Source organism: Mya arenaria, chromosome 7 (genome assembly GCF_026914265.1).
Source record: "Mya arenaria isolate MELC-2E11 chromosome 7, ASM2691426v1".
Taxonomy (NCBI): domain Eukaryota; kingdom Metazoa; phylum Mollusca; class Bivalvia; order Myida; family Myidae; genus Mya; species Mya arenaria.
Genome location: NC_069128.1, coordinates 19,270,555 through 19,290,976, shown reverse-complemented (window position 1 = coordinate 19,290,976; position 20,422 = coordinate 19,270,555). Strand labels below are relative to the sequence as shown.

Here is a 20,422-nt window from a genome sequence, read left to right as displayed (position 1 = left end):
AACTTTAACACCATTCTCCAATGATGAAAATCATGTTCCTATATCAAGTCTAAAAAAAAGCCTACCTACCCTGCCTGTTCTTGAAAAGGATGTAACCCTAACCGAACCATTTTTATTTTTTTGGCCTTATGTGACCAGTCCCGGGATTGAACCCAACACTCCCTGCTATATAAACCAGTCTGGATTAAACGTGCACTCTCTGACTGGTTCAACTTTTACAACTGCATACTGGATATTGTGATCTATTTCATGACAAAAGGTGCTAAGGTATACAAAGTAACAGACACTTAAAATTAAAAATATAAAACTCCATTTCATCATCATGGAAGTCTGAAGTAAATTTTAAAAGGATAATTTCGTTTTCTGTTAAGAGATCGTGACTAAACTCAGTTAGTCTCACTTCCTTGTATTGCGCTGCGAATTAACTGCCATATAAGTGGCGGAGTTCTCGGAAGGATTCAACGAGTGTCGCGTATATCCTAATAAATAATTAAATGGGGCTGGCATTTGTTTTCTCTCAAACCGAAGGATGAAATGCCCCAAGGAGTAAATTAATTATTGAAAAAATAAGCAAGTTCTTGTGAAAAAATGTCCAGCGTTCAAAAGAAGGACATTGATTAGCATTGACTGATTGAACATTGGGTAATGAGGCATTTATATTTTATGGGTTCAGAGAAAAAATTAACACTGACTTAAAACATTGTCCTTATAATGAAATTGGCTTTGGATAGTAGTTGTTCATTTCTTTATACGTATTTCTTTAAGCCTGATTATGAGCAGGGTATAGACTGGTACCCGGGTAAGGATACGTTTTGGCGAGGTACCTGGATGCAATTTTAGTATGTGGATCCTGACATTTACAGCAATACCAGACTATGTTTGTTGCTTTTGAAGTGATTTTAGGTCAGTCTTGTCACCTGCTGCTTGTTGAAGTGAAAGAAATGGATGCTTCTTCTCGATGTGTTTTAAAAGAGATATTGTCCCCCACCCTTCCCCCACCCAGGTTGTAACGGAACACACATGAACAGTGACGTAATTTCATCTTATCATATGACAAACGCTTAAAGAAAAAAACATGTAGTTACTTTTCTATGGCATGTTTATTCGTATGGCATATATTATAAATATACGGCTTAACCCATTGGTTATTGACAATCATGCACCCTGGTTATTTTTTATCACAGGGTAATAGTGCATGCCGTGATCATGACAACAATTGAAATGTCGTCATGATCAAACCCACAACCCCTTTGTTGAATGGTTGAAAGGCAAACATCTATACGTGTACCCCTATCTAATAGTAATAGCATGGAAATAGTCTGAGAAGGCATGCATCAAATTCCTATTGTATTTATATTACATAATTATTATATCAATAAAAATGTTTTTATACTTTCAGAGCCTGTCTTTAAAGCTAAGCAAGTCGGACATTTGATGTGAGTGGGGAAGAGTTGCTTTGATCTCCCATTGGAAAAAGATTGTCCTGAGAATTGTTGGTTGTTATTATTACATAGTTTGGAGCCAACATTGAAAAGGCAATAATTTGTGAACATAGACTGTTGCTTCAGCCATCAATACCCAATACTGTTGATACTGCCCACGATCCTGGTGCCAATACATGGACTGTGGGACTGCTTAACGTGTTTGGCCAATACTGCCGACTGCAAAACGTGTTTGGCTAATGTGACGAGACGTGTCGTGATATTTAATAATTATCAGGTGAGTTGATTGTTGGGCTTCTTTCAGTGGAAATTATGTGGGAATTGTTAGTAATTACAGTGAAATATTGAATATTTGTTATGCTTACTGGTGCTTTGAAGGATTGCTAATCATTGGTGTAAAAGAATGAGTAGGCTTATTTTCTTTAGTCTCATTTTTTTTTTTTTTTTGAAAAAAAAAAAAATGAGTTTTTGCTTGCACAGATTTATCATTTTTAGCCCAACTGCTTAAAAAACAACAATGGAAAACTTAGCAATAATTTTACAAAAGTTCAAGACGTTCAAAATCATGAAATAAGCAAGTAAGTTTCTTTCGGGTTCTCTGTTTTTCCCCGAACAAAACATTTAAACCATACTCTCAGTCATAACATCGTGTGAACAAGATTGATTAATATAATGTTGTAATAACTTGTTTTTCAGTTGTTTTAATTTTAAACCCTTTTTTTATGCATTTTGTGCACATGTGTAGCATTAGACTCTTGATTGTATTACTATTGAGTTATGCTTTATGTTATTCATCAAAAGTGGTAAAAAAAAATGTACAAGCCCCCAGCATGCAAGCCCTGCAAGGAAAGAATGCTTTGCAGGCTTGGGCCTAAAAATACATTTGGTTCGGGTTACCTGACCCTTCCTTTGAAAAAGCACCAACCCTACCGTTTTTATAGTCAGTTGGTAAAAAAAATTGTAATGTTCTTTTGCCTCATTCCCAAATGGAAAAACATAATAATAGGAAGAAAAATTGACCAATTGTGAAATTAAAATTCCTAAAAGCTAGCAATCTGTATTCCTAAAGAAACAAACTTACCTCACACTTGTATCTTTTTAAAGCATTCTTGTTCATTTGCAGGCAAAATTGAAATAACCAATTTTAGTCTAAATGACCATTTTTTTCCCAATCAGAATGGCCCCGGTCGCATTTTCAAAATGGTCGAAAAAAAATACTGTAATGATGTATTTACTTTACTAAAATCCGCCTAGAAGTTATTTATATTCTTAAAGGATTAAAAAAAAAACTATTCACATTGCAAACTACAATTATTGATACACAATACAATATATATAATTATATATTATCTGCACTCCCACAGATTGACTGTTTTGATTTTTTTTTTAATATTTGTCTTGGAATGAACCAATCTTTGCGTAAATATCTGGAAACCAGTGGTATAAGACTGGTGACAAAATATCAGATTGCAGTTTTGATAAAAATTTACATTCGAAAATTGAAGTTTTGTGGCTAGAGTTTTTCAGCAGTCTTATAGTACTGGCCCCAATTTCTCGAAACTTCTTAAGCTTAACAGGCTTAAGTCGCTTATTTCAAGTAGTCAAAATACATACTGAAAATGGATTTTGATAAATGAAAAATGGTTTATTCTGATAATCATACAGATTATTCATACATAATTTTTAAAAATTCTTTAAGAAGTTAATATAAAACAATTTATAGAACTACAAAAATAGTGAGATTAGCTTAATCCTGTTAAAAGGGACTTAAGAAGTTTCGAGAAATTCAGGGGCCTGGTTCTCAGACATTTTCACAAAAATTGGCTCATTCTATGACAAACATTAAAAAAGATGTCAAAACGATCCTCTGTGAGACTGCAGCTTTAATTCTGAACATTTTTAAAAAAGTGAAAATAGCTTTTATTGGATAAATGACCTGACTGGATCTAATGAACTAAAAAAAAAATCAACAATGAATGACCTGATTGAATTGTTTGCATAGATGAAAATTCTGTTGCAGTTTGCCAGTAAAACAATCTAATAAATTGAGGGTTTCATTTCGTGTAGTTTTTTTGGTCGGAAATATTTTATTCTGAGTTAATGGTCCATTCCTCCAGGGGATGTCTTATATTGAGATGTATCAATTTACAGCAATTTCCCTAAATGAATTTGGTTAATGAATGTATTGGTCTTATACATGAAACTTCCCTGACAAAAATTACGTCCAATATATAAACGCGTTAATATGTACCAATGGCTTAATTTATTTTCTTGTTGATTTTGTCCAAAATAGCCTGTGTTAAGTGTTAATAGGTTATATAAAAATTTTAAGGTTATTTAACAAGTAGTTTTTTTTCCAGCAATTTTTATAGCACATTTTTGGTTTCCCATGTCCATAAGTATGGTTTTTTTTCAAAAATGTTTAGTAAAAAAATAAAAAATGTTTAGTAAAAAAAAAATAATCCTGTATAACACCATTCTTTATATTACATTTACATTTACATTTTTTTTAAAGTCTCAAAATGTAAAGAGAGTTTCTTTGTTAGTAATTTGAAAAGGCCTGAAAATCAAAATGTAAATAAAGAGTAAAATGGAGATTTGTAGCATTTTTTCTTTGGAAAACTAGGTTATTGCTCAAGTTATAAAAGCCAACATTTAAATGGATGAAAAGAGTATAATTATGAGTATATCAACTTTCATATTATGAAAGTTAATATACTAATAATTATGGCCTTGAATTTTTTTTATAAATAATTATATTATTTATAAAAAAAAAATATATATTATTTGGGTAGGGTTTCATCCTTTTCAATACAGGTAATGTGGGTAGGCTTTTTTTATTAGGCTTTATATAAGAACGTTATTGGCATCATTTGAAAATTGAGTGAAGGTAATATTCTGCATAAAGCTTAATATAAAAAAAAACATATTAAAACACTATATTAATAAACAAAAAATAAGATAATTTTCTTTTCTTTTGTTACCACAACTGACTATAAGTCCGGTTTTGTGACACGTTTTGTCAGCGGCATCATTGTGCAAATATTTTAAAAATAAAAAAAACGTTTTTTCTAAATGAAACTTGGTACACATTTTGCAAGAGACAATTCGCTTATGTACATGAAAGGTCCATAACTCAGGGTTTAATGTTTTTTTCGTTAGTTTATATATTTGAGTTACATCCCTTATTCAACTAGGGACAAAGAAATAAGTTTGGTCGGATAACCCAAAACAAAAGTTTTTCACCATTAATTCAGAATATTTTTTAGAAATCTTAATATTCTTATTACCTAATAACTGACCTGGTTGGTTGATGTTTACATGTAATAATTGTTAGTAATTCATTACTGTTTACATGTTAATGAAATCTTGTTTATTTTTTCAATTATCTAAATTTTCAGGATTCCAGATCGATATCTCGATCCAGAATTATAAAGGTCATTGGATGATTAAAAAGGTACCAGAATCCGAACAAAGTTGTAAATGCCAATTAAACCAAACAAAACGTACATTTTTGGAATAAATTCAAAATATTAAAGTTTGTAAGGTGTTGAAAAACAATGGGAGCTGATATTATGACAGATTTTGCAGCAGAGTTGAAATATTTGGTAAATAAAGTGTAAACCAGAGGGTGTGTTTTTTAAATGTCAACAAAAAAAATATTAGTAAAAAGTCAAAACATTCACCGAAGTATTAGAAAGAGGTGAAAAAAAGTTTTTAACTTTTGATGAATGAAGAAACTAACTAGCTGAAGAGAAAGTTATTCAAAGTGATTCTGGTGGATTTACCATACACAACTTTTTGGATTAAGCAGTTCACACAGTAAGTAAAACTGTATTTGAATATTATTTATAAGAAGTGGTCGAAATTACCACAAGCCCTGCACTGGTAAAATGCTTTTCGGGCTTGCTCAAAATCTAGGTTTTAAACAGCAGGGCTTGTTCAAATATGTAATGCCAAGCACTAGTATATGAATTTGGGCTTGTTTATCCAAATTAAAATGCTATTTTCGATGACTGTATGATTAAAACTGTAATTGAATATTATATAAAAGTAAAACTGCATCTGAATATTATATAATAAAAAAATGGTTAGTTATTTCTTGCATGTAACATAGCAATATGGTTCAAATAACAATGTGACAGATTGGTCTTAGACTATAAAACACTTGATTATAGGATGCAGCATTTACAAGTACAACTTGATCACTTGTATTCTTCGTTACCAGTAACAGTATTTGCAATGTCAAATATTTTGTAGAACTTTGCATAAAAGCCTTTTGTATGTGATATAGCTGTCAAATAACAATATGGTAAAGTGGACTATGAAATAGCTGATTATAGGATGCAGCCTTCAGAAGTGCAACTTCATCACTGCATGTCTTCTTTATGACCAGTAACAGTATTTGCAATGGCAAACAATGTGTAGTCTCCTAACAGCCTTTTTTGTGTGATATAGCTGTCAAGGATCAATGTGGCAGAGTGGTCTAAGACTATAAAACACTTGATTATAGGATGCAGTATTTAGAACTATGAAATAGCTGATTATAGGATGCAGCCTTCAGAAGTGCAACTTCATCACTGCATGTCTTCTTTATGACCAGTAACAGTATTTGCAATGGCAAACAATGTGTAGTCTCCTAACAGCCTTTTTTGTGTGATATAGCTGTCAAGGATCAATGTGGCAGAGTGGTCTAAGACTATAAAACACTTGATTATAGGATGCAGTATTTAGAAGTACAACTCTGTCACTTGTCTTCTTTATGACCAGTAACAGTGTTTGCAATGTCAAACAATGTGTAGTCTCCTAACAGCCTTTTTTTTGTGTGATTTAGCTGTCAAGGATGAATATGGTATAGTGGTCTAAGACTATTGAACACTTGATTATAGTGATTACAGCAGTTAGAAGTGCTGCTTGATCCCTTGTCTTCCTTGTTACCAGTAACAGTGTTTTCAATGTCAAACATTTTGTAGAACTAAATTGCATAAAAGCCTTTGTATGTGATATAGCTGTCAAATAACAATATGGTAGAGTGCACCATGAAATAGCTGATTATAGGATGCAGCCTTCAGAAGTGCAACTCATCAATTGTCTTCCTCATAACGAACCTGCAGTAACAGTGTTTTGGTGTAGTTTGGTAAAAGCCTTTTTTGTGTGATAGAGCTGTCAAGGATCAATATGGTAAAATGGTCTAAGCCTATAAAACACTTGATCATAGGAACGAAGCAAGGTTTCGTGTGCATCTCATGTTTGCATTGTAACAAGTAACAATCTCCTTATAGCCTAAGTGCAACTTCTAAAAGCCTGCTTTATGCCATATCGCTGCCAACAGATCGAAATAAAAAAGTCCTCTCCTATTAAGAATCTCCATAAAGCACACCCCTGTTGTATCACAGTATGGATCCAGGATCAATGCCACCTGCGTTCTTTCATCACAAGGCCTAAAACAAAACACTTCTGGTTCCGGTGTAAATTGAGTTACCTGACCCTACCTACAAAATAGCTAGCATCCTACCTACAAAATAGCTAGCACCCTACCTACAAAATAGCTAGCACCCTACCTACAAAATAGCTAGCATCCTACCTACAAAATAGCTAGCATCCTACCTACAAAATAGCTAGCATCCTACCTACAAAATAGCTAGCATCCTACCCTCAAAATAGCTAGCCTCCTACCTACAAAATAGCTAGCCTCCTACCTACAAAATAGCTAGCATCCTACCCTCAAAATAGCTAGCCTCCTACCTACAAAATAGCTAGCCTCCTACCTACAAAATAGCTAGCATCCTACCTACAAAATAGCTAGCACCCTACCTACAAAATAGCTAGCACCCTACCTACAAAATAGCTAGCATCCTACCTACAAAATAGCTAGCACCCTACCTACAAAATAGCTAGCATCCTACCTACAAAATAGCTAGCATCCTACCTACAAAATAGCTAGCACCCTACCTACAAAATAGCTAGCACCCTACCTACAAAATAGCTAGCACCCTACCTACAAAATAGCTAGCACCCTACCTACAAAATAGCTAGCACCCTACCTACAAAATAGCTAGCATCCTACCTACAAAATAGCTAGCACCCTACCTACAAAATAGCTAGCATCCTACCTACAAAATAGCTAGCATCCTACCTACAAAATAGCTAGCACCCTACCTACAAAATAGCTAGCACCCTACCTACAAAATAGCTAGCACCCTACCTACAAAATAGCTAGCACCCTACCTACAAAATAGCTAGCACCCTACCTACAAAATAGCTAGCATCCTACCTACAAAATAGCTAGCACCCTACCTACAAAATAGCTAGCACCCTACCTACAAAATAGCTAGCACCCTACCTACAAAATAGCTAGCATCCTACCTACAAAATAGCTAGCCTCCTACCTACAAAATAGCTAGCTAGGCACTAACTGTAATGTTTTTATAGTCATTTTGTTTAAAAACAATATTGGGAAAAAAACATTTCTGGTATTTTTTATTAAAAATATGTGTGGTTTAATATGTAGTTTAAAAGGTTTTTATTGAAGATTACTGTCACGTCATTCCCCAAAAATGATAATAAGGTTCGAGCAACAAGCCTAATAAATCCTACCAACCCAACCATTTTTTGAACAACCCTAACTAACTACATTTATACAAATATAATTTTTTCTTGGCCCAAGTTTAAAATAAGCATTGCTTAATAACGTTTTGTTTTAAAACTAGGCTTTATCAAAAATAACAGATCTCTCTTATCCAGACTGTTGGTAGAAGGCATCATTGTTAATACACCCTGAAAGTAATGGCAGAGAAATCTATCAAATACTTTGCAATAAACAAAAACTTGCTGCATCATATAAATATTCTAACAAAAACTTGTTGCAGAAGGGAATGCTGTAATTCAAGACGTTTTAGAAAACGTTTTTGCTAATCTTTCATTTGAGAAATTGTAGTTTTTTCAAATTCCAGGAATATCGCACTAAATACACAGCATGCAATATATTCTTAATTCTTCGAAAAAATCTGCTATAATGCTTTGAGTGATCATCTTAGTACTTGTATTGCTACAAAGCTGGTACTTAGTAGCTGTAGAACTTGCAATATGATTGAAGTGTAATGCTGCAATTAATTATTTTCCTCATACTGTGTTGTTGAAAAACAATTCCGAAGGTATTTTACTCTATATAAAACTGGCAGTCTTTTCCTCTCAATTTTTTTTTTGTTCCTTCAGAGGGTGGCTTATAGTAATGGGACCTGTCTGTTTGGGTGTCCGTCACAGTTTCTGTTCAATAACTTGGGAATGCTTAGGCTCAGTGATTTGGTAAGCAGGTAGGTCATGACCAACATAATTATGAGCCCTATGGATTTTGAGGTCAGTGGGTCAAAGGTCAAGGTCGTGGAGTCATGGTTGGTGCAATTTAGAAATGTCAGACATACAAATTAAGGTGGCATGTCCAATCCCTACCCTGAATTCTAAGGTCACTAAGAGGTTAATAACTATGAAATCCTGCATATATATATACACATACATGTAGAGAACTGGCAGTTGTGCTTTATTTTGAAATAACCTTAGCATTTATTTGGCACATCAAAATTAGGTGCCACATAAAAGACCCATGTCCTCCGAGGTCAAGGTCACACAAAGTGTTATCATAATGGACAGCTGCAGGTATGCACATAGGTGGTTGCGTCCAGCCCGTAAATTTGTCATGCATAGGGGCATTTTAAAAACTATTCGGTGCAAATGTTGAACTAATAAATGACTCGTGCACAAACCACTTTCTAATCGCAAAGGTCAAGGTCACACTTAGAGGTTATCCCTTATGAAATACTGCATCTAAATATATATATATATATATATATATAAGAGTATAGGTGGTCATGTCCCGGCTGTGCTATTTTGAAAAAGCATGGTACAGAATGATGTTTGGCACACAAAGGCCACATGTTTGATGCACATGGTACAGATGTTTGGCCCACAAAGGCCACATGTTTGATGCACATGGTACAGATGTTTGGCACACAAAGGCCACATGTTTGATGCACATGGTACAGATGTTTGGCACACAAAGGCCACATGTTTGATGCACATGGTACAGATGTTTGACCCACAAAGGCCACATGTTTGATGCACATGGTACAGATGTTTGACCCACAAAGGCCACATGTTTGATGCACATGGTACAGATGTTTGGCACACAAAGGCCACATGTTTGATGCACATGGTACAGATGTTTGGCACACAAAGGCCACATGTTTGATGCACATGGTACAGATGTTTGGCACACAAAGGCCACATGTTTGATGCAACTGGCAGGTCCTTACCTTGGGATGTGTTGCGTGCAAGATCCAAACCTTGCAGTTCATCGCTCCCTGCACTTGATGTCAACAAATATGGGGTACTGCATAATTGCTTATAATTTATGCTAGATCTTCCTGAATGTAGTAGACATATTCGATTGATCATTGGGAACAAAGCCAAATATCGGTTATTTAAACTGCTAAATAAAACAACCTGCCTGGCACTGACTTAAAGCAATACTTTTCCCCTGAAATATTTATAAGGCTATTTCCAAAACCAAGAGAAAAATAAACACCAAAACAAAACATAATAACAGAACTCATTATCCCCCGCCTATGAAATAGGGAGGGGGATATTGAAATGGCGTTGTCCGTCCGTCCTTCCGTCTGTCCGTCCATCTGTCCTTCCTTCCGTCCGTCACCTGCGTTTTCTCAGTAACTAGCCGGTATAATTTCATGAAACTTAAAATAAATATGAACCACTATACTGGAATGATGCCCTTCCAAAAAAAAATTTGATTGGTCAATTGTCCTTGGAGTTATTGCCCTTGATTTTTTGAAAAATGCACATTCACAGCCATTTCTCAGTCACAGTCATTTCATGAAACTTAAAATAAATATGAATTACTATACTTGGATGATGGCTGTTAATTTTTTTTTGGATTGGTCAATTGTACTTGGAGTTATTGCCCTTGATGAACTCATTTACAGCCATTTCTCAGTAACTAGTTGGTAGAAATTCTTGAAACTTGAAATAAATATGAACCAACATACTGCGATGATGCCTGTTTATTTATATTTTGGATTGTGTTATTTCTATATGAGTTATTTGCCCTTGATTTATTAAAAGATCCATGTTTGCAGTCTTTTCTATGCAACTAGCTGGTAGAATTTCATGACACTTGGAATAAATAAGAACCAACATACTGTGATGATGCCTGTCTATTTTTCTTTTGGATTGGTCAATTTTCCTTAGAGTTATTGCCCTTGATTTATTAAAAAATCATTGTTTGCAGCCGTTTCTCAGTAAAACCAATGTGCTTATCTTATTCTTTCTGAGATTTTTTTTAACCTTCAAGCACAAACAAGCCATCAAGCACAAACAAGCCATCATTGGCGGGGGATATCTTTTCACTGAAAATGCTTGTTTTTATTAATTTTGAACTAGAATTTTCACGAAAGGTCGAAAACATGAAACAAAGTATATTTCCTATTGAAAAGTCATTTAAAAGACTTAAGACACCAGATGATACATTTGCAAGAAAAAAAGAAAAATTGTTAAACCTACATAAAATGGACTTTGTTGTGTACAATGCATTAAATCTTACATACTGATGTATCACATTTATCGCTTACAACACACGCATCTTTTGCAGTTTTAGCGCATTTTTCCAATTCGAAATTTACTGGGGTTGTCTACTACCTAAATCCCAGTAATTTGTTTAAAGAAACAGTATATTTATCTATATACTCATAGACATGATTGTCGTGTTTAATTTCTTTTAATTACTTAGTAAAATGATCGTTTATTGGCCTTCTTCTAGCTGGCATTGACAATTCTATGCTTGTTTTGGAGAAAAATGTATTTGCAGATTTTTGGACCATCTGGTGTCTAGTCCCTTTAAAATCTTATGTATAAGGGAAAAGGATTGGAAATAAACTATATACTATAAATAAATATATACTAGTACGAACACTGTTGTGGGATATTTAAATTAGGTCAATTATCATGCGAAACACACAGTGATTTTTTTTGGAATTTTTTTTACCGCCTGTGCCTTGCAAATTGGGTAAAAAACGATTTTGTGGAAAATACAAAAACAGGCCAAAATAGTTAATATAATGGCACATATTCATTTTTAGCTCGACTATTCGAAGAATAAGGAGAGCTATACTACTCACCCAAACGTCGGCGTCTGCGTCACCCCTTGGTTAAGGTTTTGCGTGCAAGCACACATAGGTTAATATCTCAGCAACTACATGAGGTATTGCATTGAGACTTTATACAATGGTACTCAACCATCCAACCTACTTAATTAACCAAGTTTGATAACTCTACTTTGCATTTAATGCCAATAATAGGCCTTTATTATTTGACATAGAAATTCTGGTTAAGGTTTTGTGTGCAAGCACACATAGGTTAATATCTCAGCAACTACTTGAGGTATTGCATTGAGACTTGATACAATGACACTCAACCATCCAACCAACTCAATTAACCAAGTTAGATAACTCTAGTTTGCATTTAATGCAAATAATAGGCCTTTATTATTTGACTTAGAAATTCTGGTTAAGGCTCTTGTTTAACTTTTTATGCATACATTATCAGTGTTTGACACTAAGACTTTTAGAAAAGGAGTCCACCGGACTCCTTAATTTCAAAATCAGGGAGTCCGGCATAAAATTAAGGAGTCCAGGATAATTAGAACATTTATTCAAATTTATTGACTCAATGCTCCAGCTAGCCCTAGATAACAGGTTGGGACACCCGCTGCCCTTTTCAAGTACCCCGCTGCCATTTTACTACACCCTGCTGTGTCCTTTTGTTTGCCAGTCAAAGTCAGATATGAGTTATAAATGTACATACTTTTAGTTAACAGCTGTGGTAACAAACTGTAAGTATTGAAAGAAGTAACATCACATTACATAAAAAGTTGAGTACTGGCCCTTGCAAGCGTCCCATAAAGGCTAATTTAATTCACATCAAAATTGTCATTTCTGACTTCCCCCTGGCTGGAGCACTGATGACTATTTATTCAATGATTTCAGAGTCTTTGGTATTTCATTTCTGAAGTGCAAACTAGAGATTTGTATTCTGAGAGCACATTTAAGTTATATTTTAATTGTTTTATTCAAATAACATGAACATGACTGAAACTATTTATCTAATAGATTGTAATATGACTTGTAGAAATTGCCATGAACTGATGATCTAGCATATAGAAGCTTGGCCTCTTGTGAAGCGGCTGTGGAGCCATCAGATATAAGGGAATTGAACGGGGCATTATCAAATACTGAATTTTGTTTAATTGGAACATTCATCTGCAATCAATGCAATGAGACACTGACATGCCTTATATGTTGTGCCAATGCTAACAGACTTTGCAATATAAGCTTGGTACATGGTGACATAGTCTGTGTAGGACTGTCCTTATTTTTGAATAATGTTCAGCATCCATAAACAGAATGCACTACCTGTCAAAGATAGCTTTGTTCAGCTGAATTAACAAGCAGCCAGCTGGTGATTAACTTAATTATTTTTCCCTTTTATGCATTTTCTTAGCTTATAATATTATCATGGCCCTTAAAAGTTTGTTGATGGCTTTCAATCGCACGTTACAGCGCACAGTGACAAAAGCTCCCTACAGTCAGGTACTCATATACAGATGTCAGTTCAAACATCAGCCAAGACTATTGTTTTAACCATGCTTGCTGAATTTCCTTTCTCTATAAATTACAAACTCTTTATGTTTTTTGTTTTTTTCAGTTCTTTTATTTTTCGCAGCCGGTGGCGAAATCCATTTTACCATTGACATAAACATTGTTTACATCTAAAATCAACGAGGAATATTTTTTAAACACCGTTTGACGGGTTTTATCGATTTAGTTACCATATTACAGACATTAAAAGATACATGAATACCAGTCAATGACGTCAATTACTACTTTTAAAAGCGTCTAAATGATAACGATTTGACGAGTCGCAAAATAATTACATATAGCTTTCGGATACTTTTAACCTTCGGATACGATTTGTGTACAATTGGATTTTGAAATGAAGGAGTCCGACGGACTGCCTAGACGGAAAATCCGGTAGTCCGAGCCGAATTTTAGGAGTCTCGGACTACCGGACTCCCGTTAGTGTCGAACGCTGCATTATGCTGTGAAAGACTAAGTCTTGTCAAGATTTTGTTCATATTTCAAGAAAATCATTGCTTTCAAAAAGTTTTTTATTCATAAACGTATTAAATTTGTAAAAAAATATAAAATTTTGGGAAAAAAAGGACATTTTTTCGCAAGGGTAAACAGCCTTTCGATGGCAGTAAATTGCACCAAAAAAATTCACTGAACATAAGTCATACATTTTAAGCAATTTAATCCAATTGTTGACCATCTGGTGTCTAGTCCCTTTAAAAGGAAGGGCTTAATGGCAGAAGTCAGACACACAAGCTTGACAAGTGTTTCTATAAGCCTGAAGGAAAAACAGTCAAAACAGGTACCATTCAAATTGCATCATCAGAAAAAAATCTTTAATTATAGATTTCTATTTATCAGAAGTCTGCACACATAAAGCTGGACTCAGTTGCATTTTCGATAATGCGCCTTTTGAATTAATCCTTTTGCTGCACCAGCGGAAATGCTGCGGAAATGGATTTCATGAGAAATAGACTCATCAGGGTATGCTGTTTTCTATGGAATCATTTCAATACTTCTATGGATTCTAATTTGTAAAAAAGACTCTATTGAAAGTGTACTTTAATGATTTGAATGCCAAGTTCATGTGTGCCACAACCCAAATTAAGAAGGCTTGTTTGGGAAAAATAATCAAGAATTACAGTCATATATTTAATGTCAAAAGTCTTAACTCATTTTCGCCAAAAGAATAACTTGGAATAAAAAATCATGTGATACCATTAAGAGCGCCTCGGCCATTTTCCTTTTAACTACGCTGCAAGTCAGTTAATTCAGTTACAGTACACCTCTGACTCTTGTATGTTGCTTTGTTATTCTTTCAGGCAAATTAGTCGCTTGTCTGACACTAAATATAATGTTACAGGCAGCCATCAACTTTGTAGGCGTCTAAAACAAATTGTGCTTATGGCAGGAGTTATTTTTTTGTTTCAAAAGAAAATACTAGGGTCGGTTGCTTTTATAAGGTGGGCATTTTAATTTTACCAACTACTTTTAGTTTACCAATTGCAACAGCATACATGCAAGGCTTGTCGTATAATGGCGATGGCCGAGGTGTTTCGACTGCTGAGACGCAATACTTGTTCTAGTGCTCCTCCCAAGCCTTGTAACACGTCCTACACTTGTAAAATGCTTTTCCGGCTTGTTCATTTATATTTTCTTAGCTTGTTAAAATTCTTTGATGCCAAAAACTAAAGTAAAAATTTTGATTCATTCATCTAAAAGTCTAATTTCAGTCACTACATCAGTGGCACGTCAATTGGTTTTATCAAATGATAAAAGAAAAACGTTTTGTGTCGTCTGTTAGAGGCAGCGTCAGTGTCTTGTTATTGCAAAACTGATTTAAGGGGCTGTACTCATAAAGCTTCTGAACATTTTCAACTGATGTGAATATTCCCGAATTTCTTACAGCAATATATCTTTAAACACTTACTATTTTTCATCAAGTTTATTCTCATGCATTTATTGTTTTGACATTTTTCTTGTCTTTTTCATATTTTTAGTGTTAAAACATTGTTAGTTTTCTTTCAATTCATCTTATTATAAAAGCATTTTCCACTAAGTTGAAATTGTTCACTTCAGTCTTCCCGAAATGTGCCGGTCCGCCGGACATGTCCGGCAAATTTTTTACGGGTCCGGCAGATCTTCTGAAAATGACGTTCCGGTTGACCGACATATTTTGAGACGACTATAATAGTGGAAAGGTATTTGAAAGCGAAATGTCTATAAAAACTTTCGCTGATTATTTGCCTTTTGATATAGATGTCACATTACATCGCCAAAAGTCGGCCATTTCGGATTTCCGATATGCTATCATGATGTTGATTCCCGGGGATAAACGAGTAAATACGATTCATCATTAAAGGCATTTTATTACAACAGTTTTGATTGGTTCTTGGTTTGCAACAAAGTACAATCAAAATCGTCGGCACTCAATTTACTTGGTCTGCAGTCAAAATGGCGGCGGTTGGTGGAATTACCAGACGACCGAAAAAACAGAAAGCACCTTAATGGCAGCGTTTTCGGACAGGCAAAAACTTCCAAAGTCCGGCGGACAGGCAGAATTTTTACAATTTCGGGAAGACTGCACTTGCACGCTTTATCAACCCCAATTCCCTCCTCAATAAGTACTTATTTATCCACTGCCCAATTTATAATTTTTTGAATAGCATTGACATTTAGCAATAAGTGCTATATATAGGTTTGTAAAATAAAAGGTTTGAAAACAACTTGGAACATCATATATGAATCATGTTAGGCCAGAGTTTTTTTGTTTCTCGTTTTACGGGAATTTTTACAAAAATAAGCACCAGGAGGAGGGAATAAAAATAAGAAAAAGATGTCGAAAAATGAGCGTCGAGAAAAAAAAATAAAAATAAGATGGATTTTCCATATTTTTTTCTTTTTTTTTGAATTTTTTTATACAATGCATGTTTTGAAGTTGTGCACTCTTGTTTTGTACTCCAGTATATGCCTGTTGTATAATAGTGTTGCGCCACAGCTGTTAGAGGGCATCATTTTAAAAATTACAACTTTTTCAAATATATTTGTAGTGTCCATACTTTCAGAAAGTCCAAAATTTCTTAAGTTAAATACTATCTAAATTATGTATTTCTTAACAAGAATAAATGCCAAAATGTTCCAAGTTCGTAGAAAATAAAATGACAGCCGCAGCATAAATGTTATTCATTTTAAATCTTTGTAATATTATCAAACATTTCGCCAAAAATCCAAAGTTATTAAAATAATTATAGAAAACTAAAAATGCGGCTTGTCTCAATGAAAACCTAAACAAAAATGCCATTTCCCAGCAATTTCCATGGATTTGGCCATAGACTGGCTGAAAATTGGACGGGTCAAAAACAGCCAACTTTCGACCTGACATTTAGCCGGTGGCCGAGAAATGGCCAACCCCGCTGTAGCAGAAACAGCGGCAGCCATATTGGATATATATTAAAAAAAAATGTTTAGTGAAAAAATCCAGACTTCCTAACGCAGATTTAACATATAAAAATAAACAATTCTCACTGAGGACCTAAATATTTGCAAATAACTGGTAATCGATTAAATGATGCAACAAAAGTCTGTACTATAAAGGCAAAACAAGCTGTCATTTTCACATGATGATAATTAAATCAATTCTGTATATATTTTTGCATGATTTTAATATGTGCTTCTACACTTTTGTAGTGTTTTTAATAGTCACTGAAACTTAAACTGGCAAAACCAAAGACATCTGGCTCATTGTTTGTGTCTAAAATGTTGATTATTATCATTTTGGGTATATATAATGAGATAAACAACACATCTGAGGAAATTTAATGTCTGATATACAAGAAACAAACAAGGTATCATATGTAACTCAAACTTACCAGATTTCACGGTCGAGTCCAGTTATTTTAAGTTTCTTAATCAACATACAAACAATCCATTTTAAAATAGGTGACATGAAAAGAGGAGTCAATGCCCTTTAAAATGGTATGCAATATGTTGGTATAACTTTATTGTCTTTTAGACAAACAAGCCAAATCCAATGTCACATTCTCGTCTTTTTCTGTAGTCAGAAACTCAGTACAGCAAATTCCAATTTTCAGTGAGTCCCCGTTTTAACAGGTCTACATACAGAAATATTTAAGGAATTTTATGCTTCGATATAAAGAAAATACAATTCCGTTCCGATTTCAGAAAAAAGCCACAATTTTATTAACAACATTATCAGTCTTCAAACTAAATCCACTTTAAAATTACGTAAACGGCAGCCATATTCCTTAGATGATGATATAAAGCAAGTTTTAAGTTTTATTTTCATCATGGCATATAATATGCATGTGATATCACAAAACAATGACATATTTTCAGTTAACTTTATAAGCAATAATCGCCGGCATCCGCCATCTTGGAAACGGTGCGCGATAATTATTTGTTATAGCGTTAACTTAGGTTAAATAACACTACATTTTATTTTCTATCGGAGATCGAAGAAACGGGCGGCGGAAAAAATAAAAATAAAGTTAGGAATTTGAATCTTTTTCTTTTTTGGGTTTTGCAATATTTAGGTACGGCGCTCCCGTAAAACGAAATATAAAAAAACTCTGGCCTTAGTATTATTACCCATTTTGCCAAAAAGGCGCTACGTTTCCCCTATCAAAGGGCCCAGCCACCAGCTTGCCCTTAAAAGCGGAAAAAAATCACTGGGCTTAAATCCTGCCATGACACTCAGAGTCAATTTCTCTGTTGTTCATTTTATCAGTTACTGTTCTTTTTACAGCGCTTCACAACTGTACCACAAGGAGGTTACACAACACTAATATTGTAAACAACTAATTTGAACTAACCCAGCGATCTTAATTTTTACGCATTTATGCAATGGTGTTTCCATAAGGCTGTAATTTATTATACGGATGTCACCCTGAAAGCACGAGGAGGTTATATTTGTGGTTTTTTTTATTGTTTTGTTATGGTATCTTGGTGTGACAATGAATTTGAATGAAGACAATTATAATGCTAATGCGGATATCATGGCTCAAGTTAGAACCCGAATTTGTATTTCATTGACATTTTATGGAAATGATTCGTTCTTTTATGTTCGTTGTCTTTAGGTTTGATCAAATAAAAAGTAATAAAGATGTTGATTGGAATTTAAATGCGAGGATGTAATTCTTGCATAAATACTAGTGTTTGCAAATGAACTTAGCATTTGAAGGTTTTGGAGCCAGTTGAATGATCGACAGTCATCGAAATAAGACTTTGAATGAGCAAGCCCAAATTTTTATACTTTTGCTTGGCATCGACCACTGAATGGTGGCATTTGCCCTTCCAAAATGCACTAAGTGAATTCCTCTTCAAGTGTAACATCTATAGCCTGTTGATTTAATTATCAAATATCAAAAAAAGCCAACTGCCACCATCAGCAAATGAGTACTTTCATTTACCTATTAACATGGAACTAATCCTTAACTTAAGGGATGGCTCATAGTCGTAAAGGGTCTATATATGCATGTACAGTTTGCATTAGTTTCACATGAACTGCCGAATTAATTTGTAGCTTAAAATCATGCTCTTTGAAATGCTAAAAAGCTGTTGGAAACCACTTTTGGGCAGTAGAAATTGACTGTCACTTCTTTCTGTGTTGCAAAAAGGCATTAATATATGATCAAGCTTTGACGAGTATGCTTTGCCAAGTTTATTTGCCATGGTAGTAAATGTGTTTTTGTTCTTCTGATTAAGTTATTCTCCTAATTAACAAGGTAACTCTTGGAAGGACATGCAATTTTCTAGGAAGAAGAAAAAGTTAATTTGATGAAGGCTGTCTTAATAATTCAAAGAAGATTAAAGGAAAATAGTTAATTGTGGGAAGTGGAGTAGAGGAAAAAGTTAAAGCATGTTAGGATACAATTAAGGGAAAAAACAACAACCCTAGGAGAAAAAGATAGTGATTTACAATAAGGCCATACCAAAAAAATTGTCTGTTTTTGGTTACCCAACCCTACCTAAACATTAAGCCCCCCACTTATGTATTTCTTTTAATTTAAAAAAAAAAAATGGCCCACCCACCATAGACACTATTAATTCAAGCATAAACTGTTATTTATTTTTGACAGACAATAAAGCTTCATAACAACAGCAATATATTTATATTGAGTGACAATTGCAAGAAATAGCGGTATTTGCAAGAAAATGATAGGATAGTGTACTTGGAAGAAAAAAATCCCTAGCTACCCTTCCAGGCATGTAGCTGACTGTACGCATACCCCTTTGCATAATAAAAAAATTACAGGTCAAAGTTTTTGTCATACCAAAAACCCCTAATTTGAATACCAAAACCCCCGATTTTGAAATAAAAACCAAAGGGAGGGGGCGACCAAGGCATCAATCTGCGTAATCCCAAATTGGCCTTTAATAACTATGCACCTGCCTTTCTAATAATTTTGGGGACGTTTACTCTCAGACTAAACAAACAATATTGTTTTAGGCCTAAGTATAACAGTGATGACAGTTGCAAATTAGTTTGAACTGAAATGCACCGAAGTTGAATAAATCTTCTTAAAATATAACATGTTGTGTGACTTCAACCCTCAAGCGTTACGTAATTTAGTTTCACTTAAGTTCAGAGAAAAACTATTTTTCATGAAGTTGCGCAACAACAGTACATTAAGGGACAAATGCATTGCATAAACTCACGAGGGAAATTATATTTTTGTCGTTGGATTTAATGAAAGAGCCATGAAAACAAAAAACATTTTCAAAGCTTGCTTCAAAGCTTTGAATCAAAAGTGATTCTCTTTAGCAAAGCAGTTAGAAGCAAGCTATGGAAAGCTGGATACATTTTATTGGCTCAACAGGAGTATTGTTCGTGCTGTAATGAGTTGAAGATCTAAGTAAATTGTTTTTAATTGTGGAAAATGTAAAGCTGATTAAATTTTTCTAAGCATTGCTATGATGACGCTTCTGTTGAAGCAATTAATTAATGGATAAATATTTAGATCATAAACAAATTTCAATTGAAAAAAAACCTTAAATTGATCTATTGGAGTTTTTTCTTCAAATTTCATAAGCAATGTTAGGGCCTAAAAATATACATTTGGTGCAGACCCTTCCATTTTTATTGTCAGTTGGTCAAAAAGATATTTTTATAATTATTTATTTTTATGTGTGAGTGTGTTTTGTTTAAATATGTAGTTTAAAACCTTATAAACAATATTTAATTTAAAGCTGCACTCTCACAGATATATTCTGTTTTACAACTTCTTTATTTTTTGTCTTGGAAAGAGCAAATTTCTGCGT

At 34.1% G+C, this 20,422-nt stretch overlaps 1 protein-coding gene across 5 annotated transcripts in view; it reads left to right on the top strand.

Moving 5' to 3' along the window:
- LOC128240810 (epidermal growth factor receptor-like) overlaps nucleotides 1–20,422 on the top strand; it is a 159,531-nt gene that overhangs the window by 6,620 nt on the left and 132,489 nt on the right. For all 5 annotated transcript variants that reach the window (XM_052957705.1, XM_052957704.1, XM_052957707.1 and 2 more), the window contains exons 2-3: nucleotides 1,400–1,719; nucleotides 4,844–5,264. The gene's annotated coding sequence lies outside the window, so the exon portion shown is untranslated. The remainder of the gene's footprint in view (nucleotides 1–1,399; nucleotides 1,720–4,843; nucleotides 5,265–20,422) is intronic.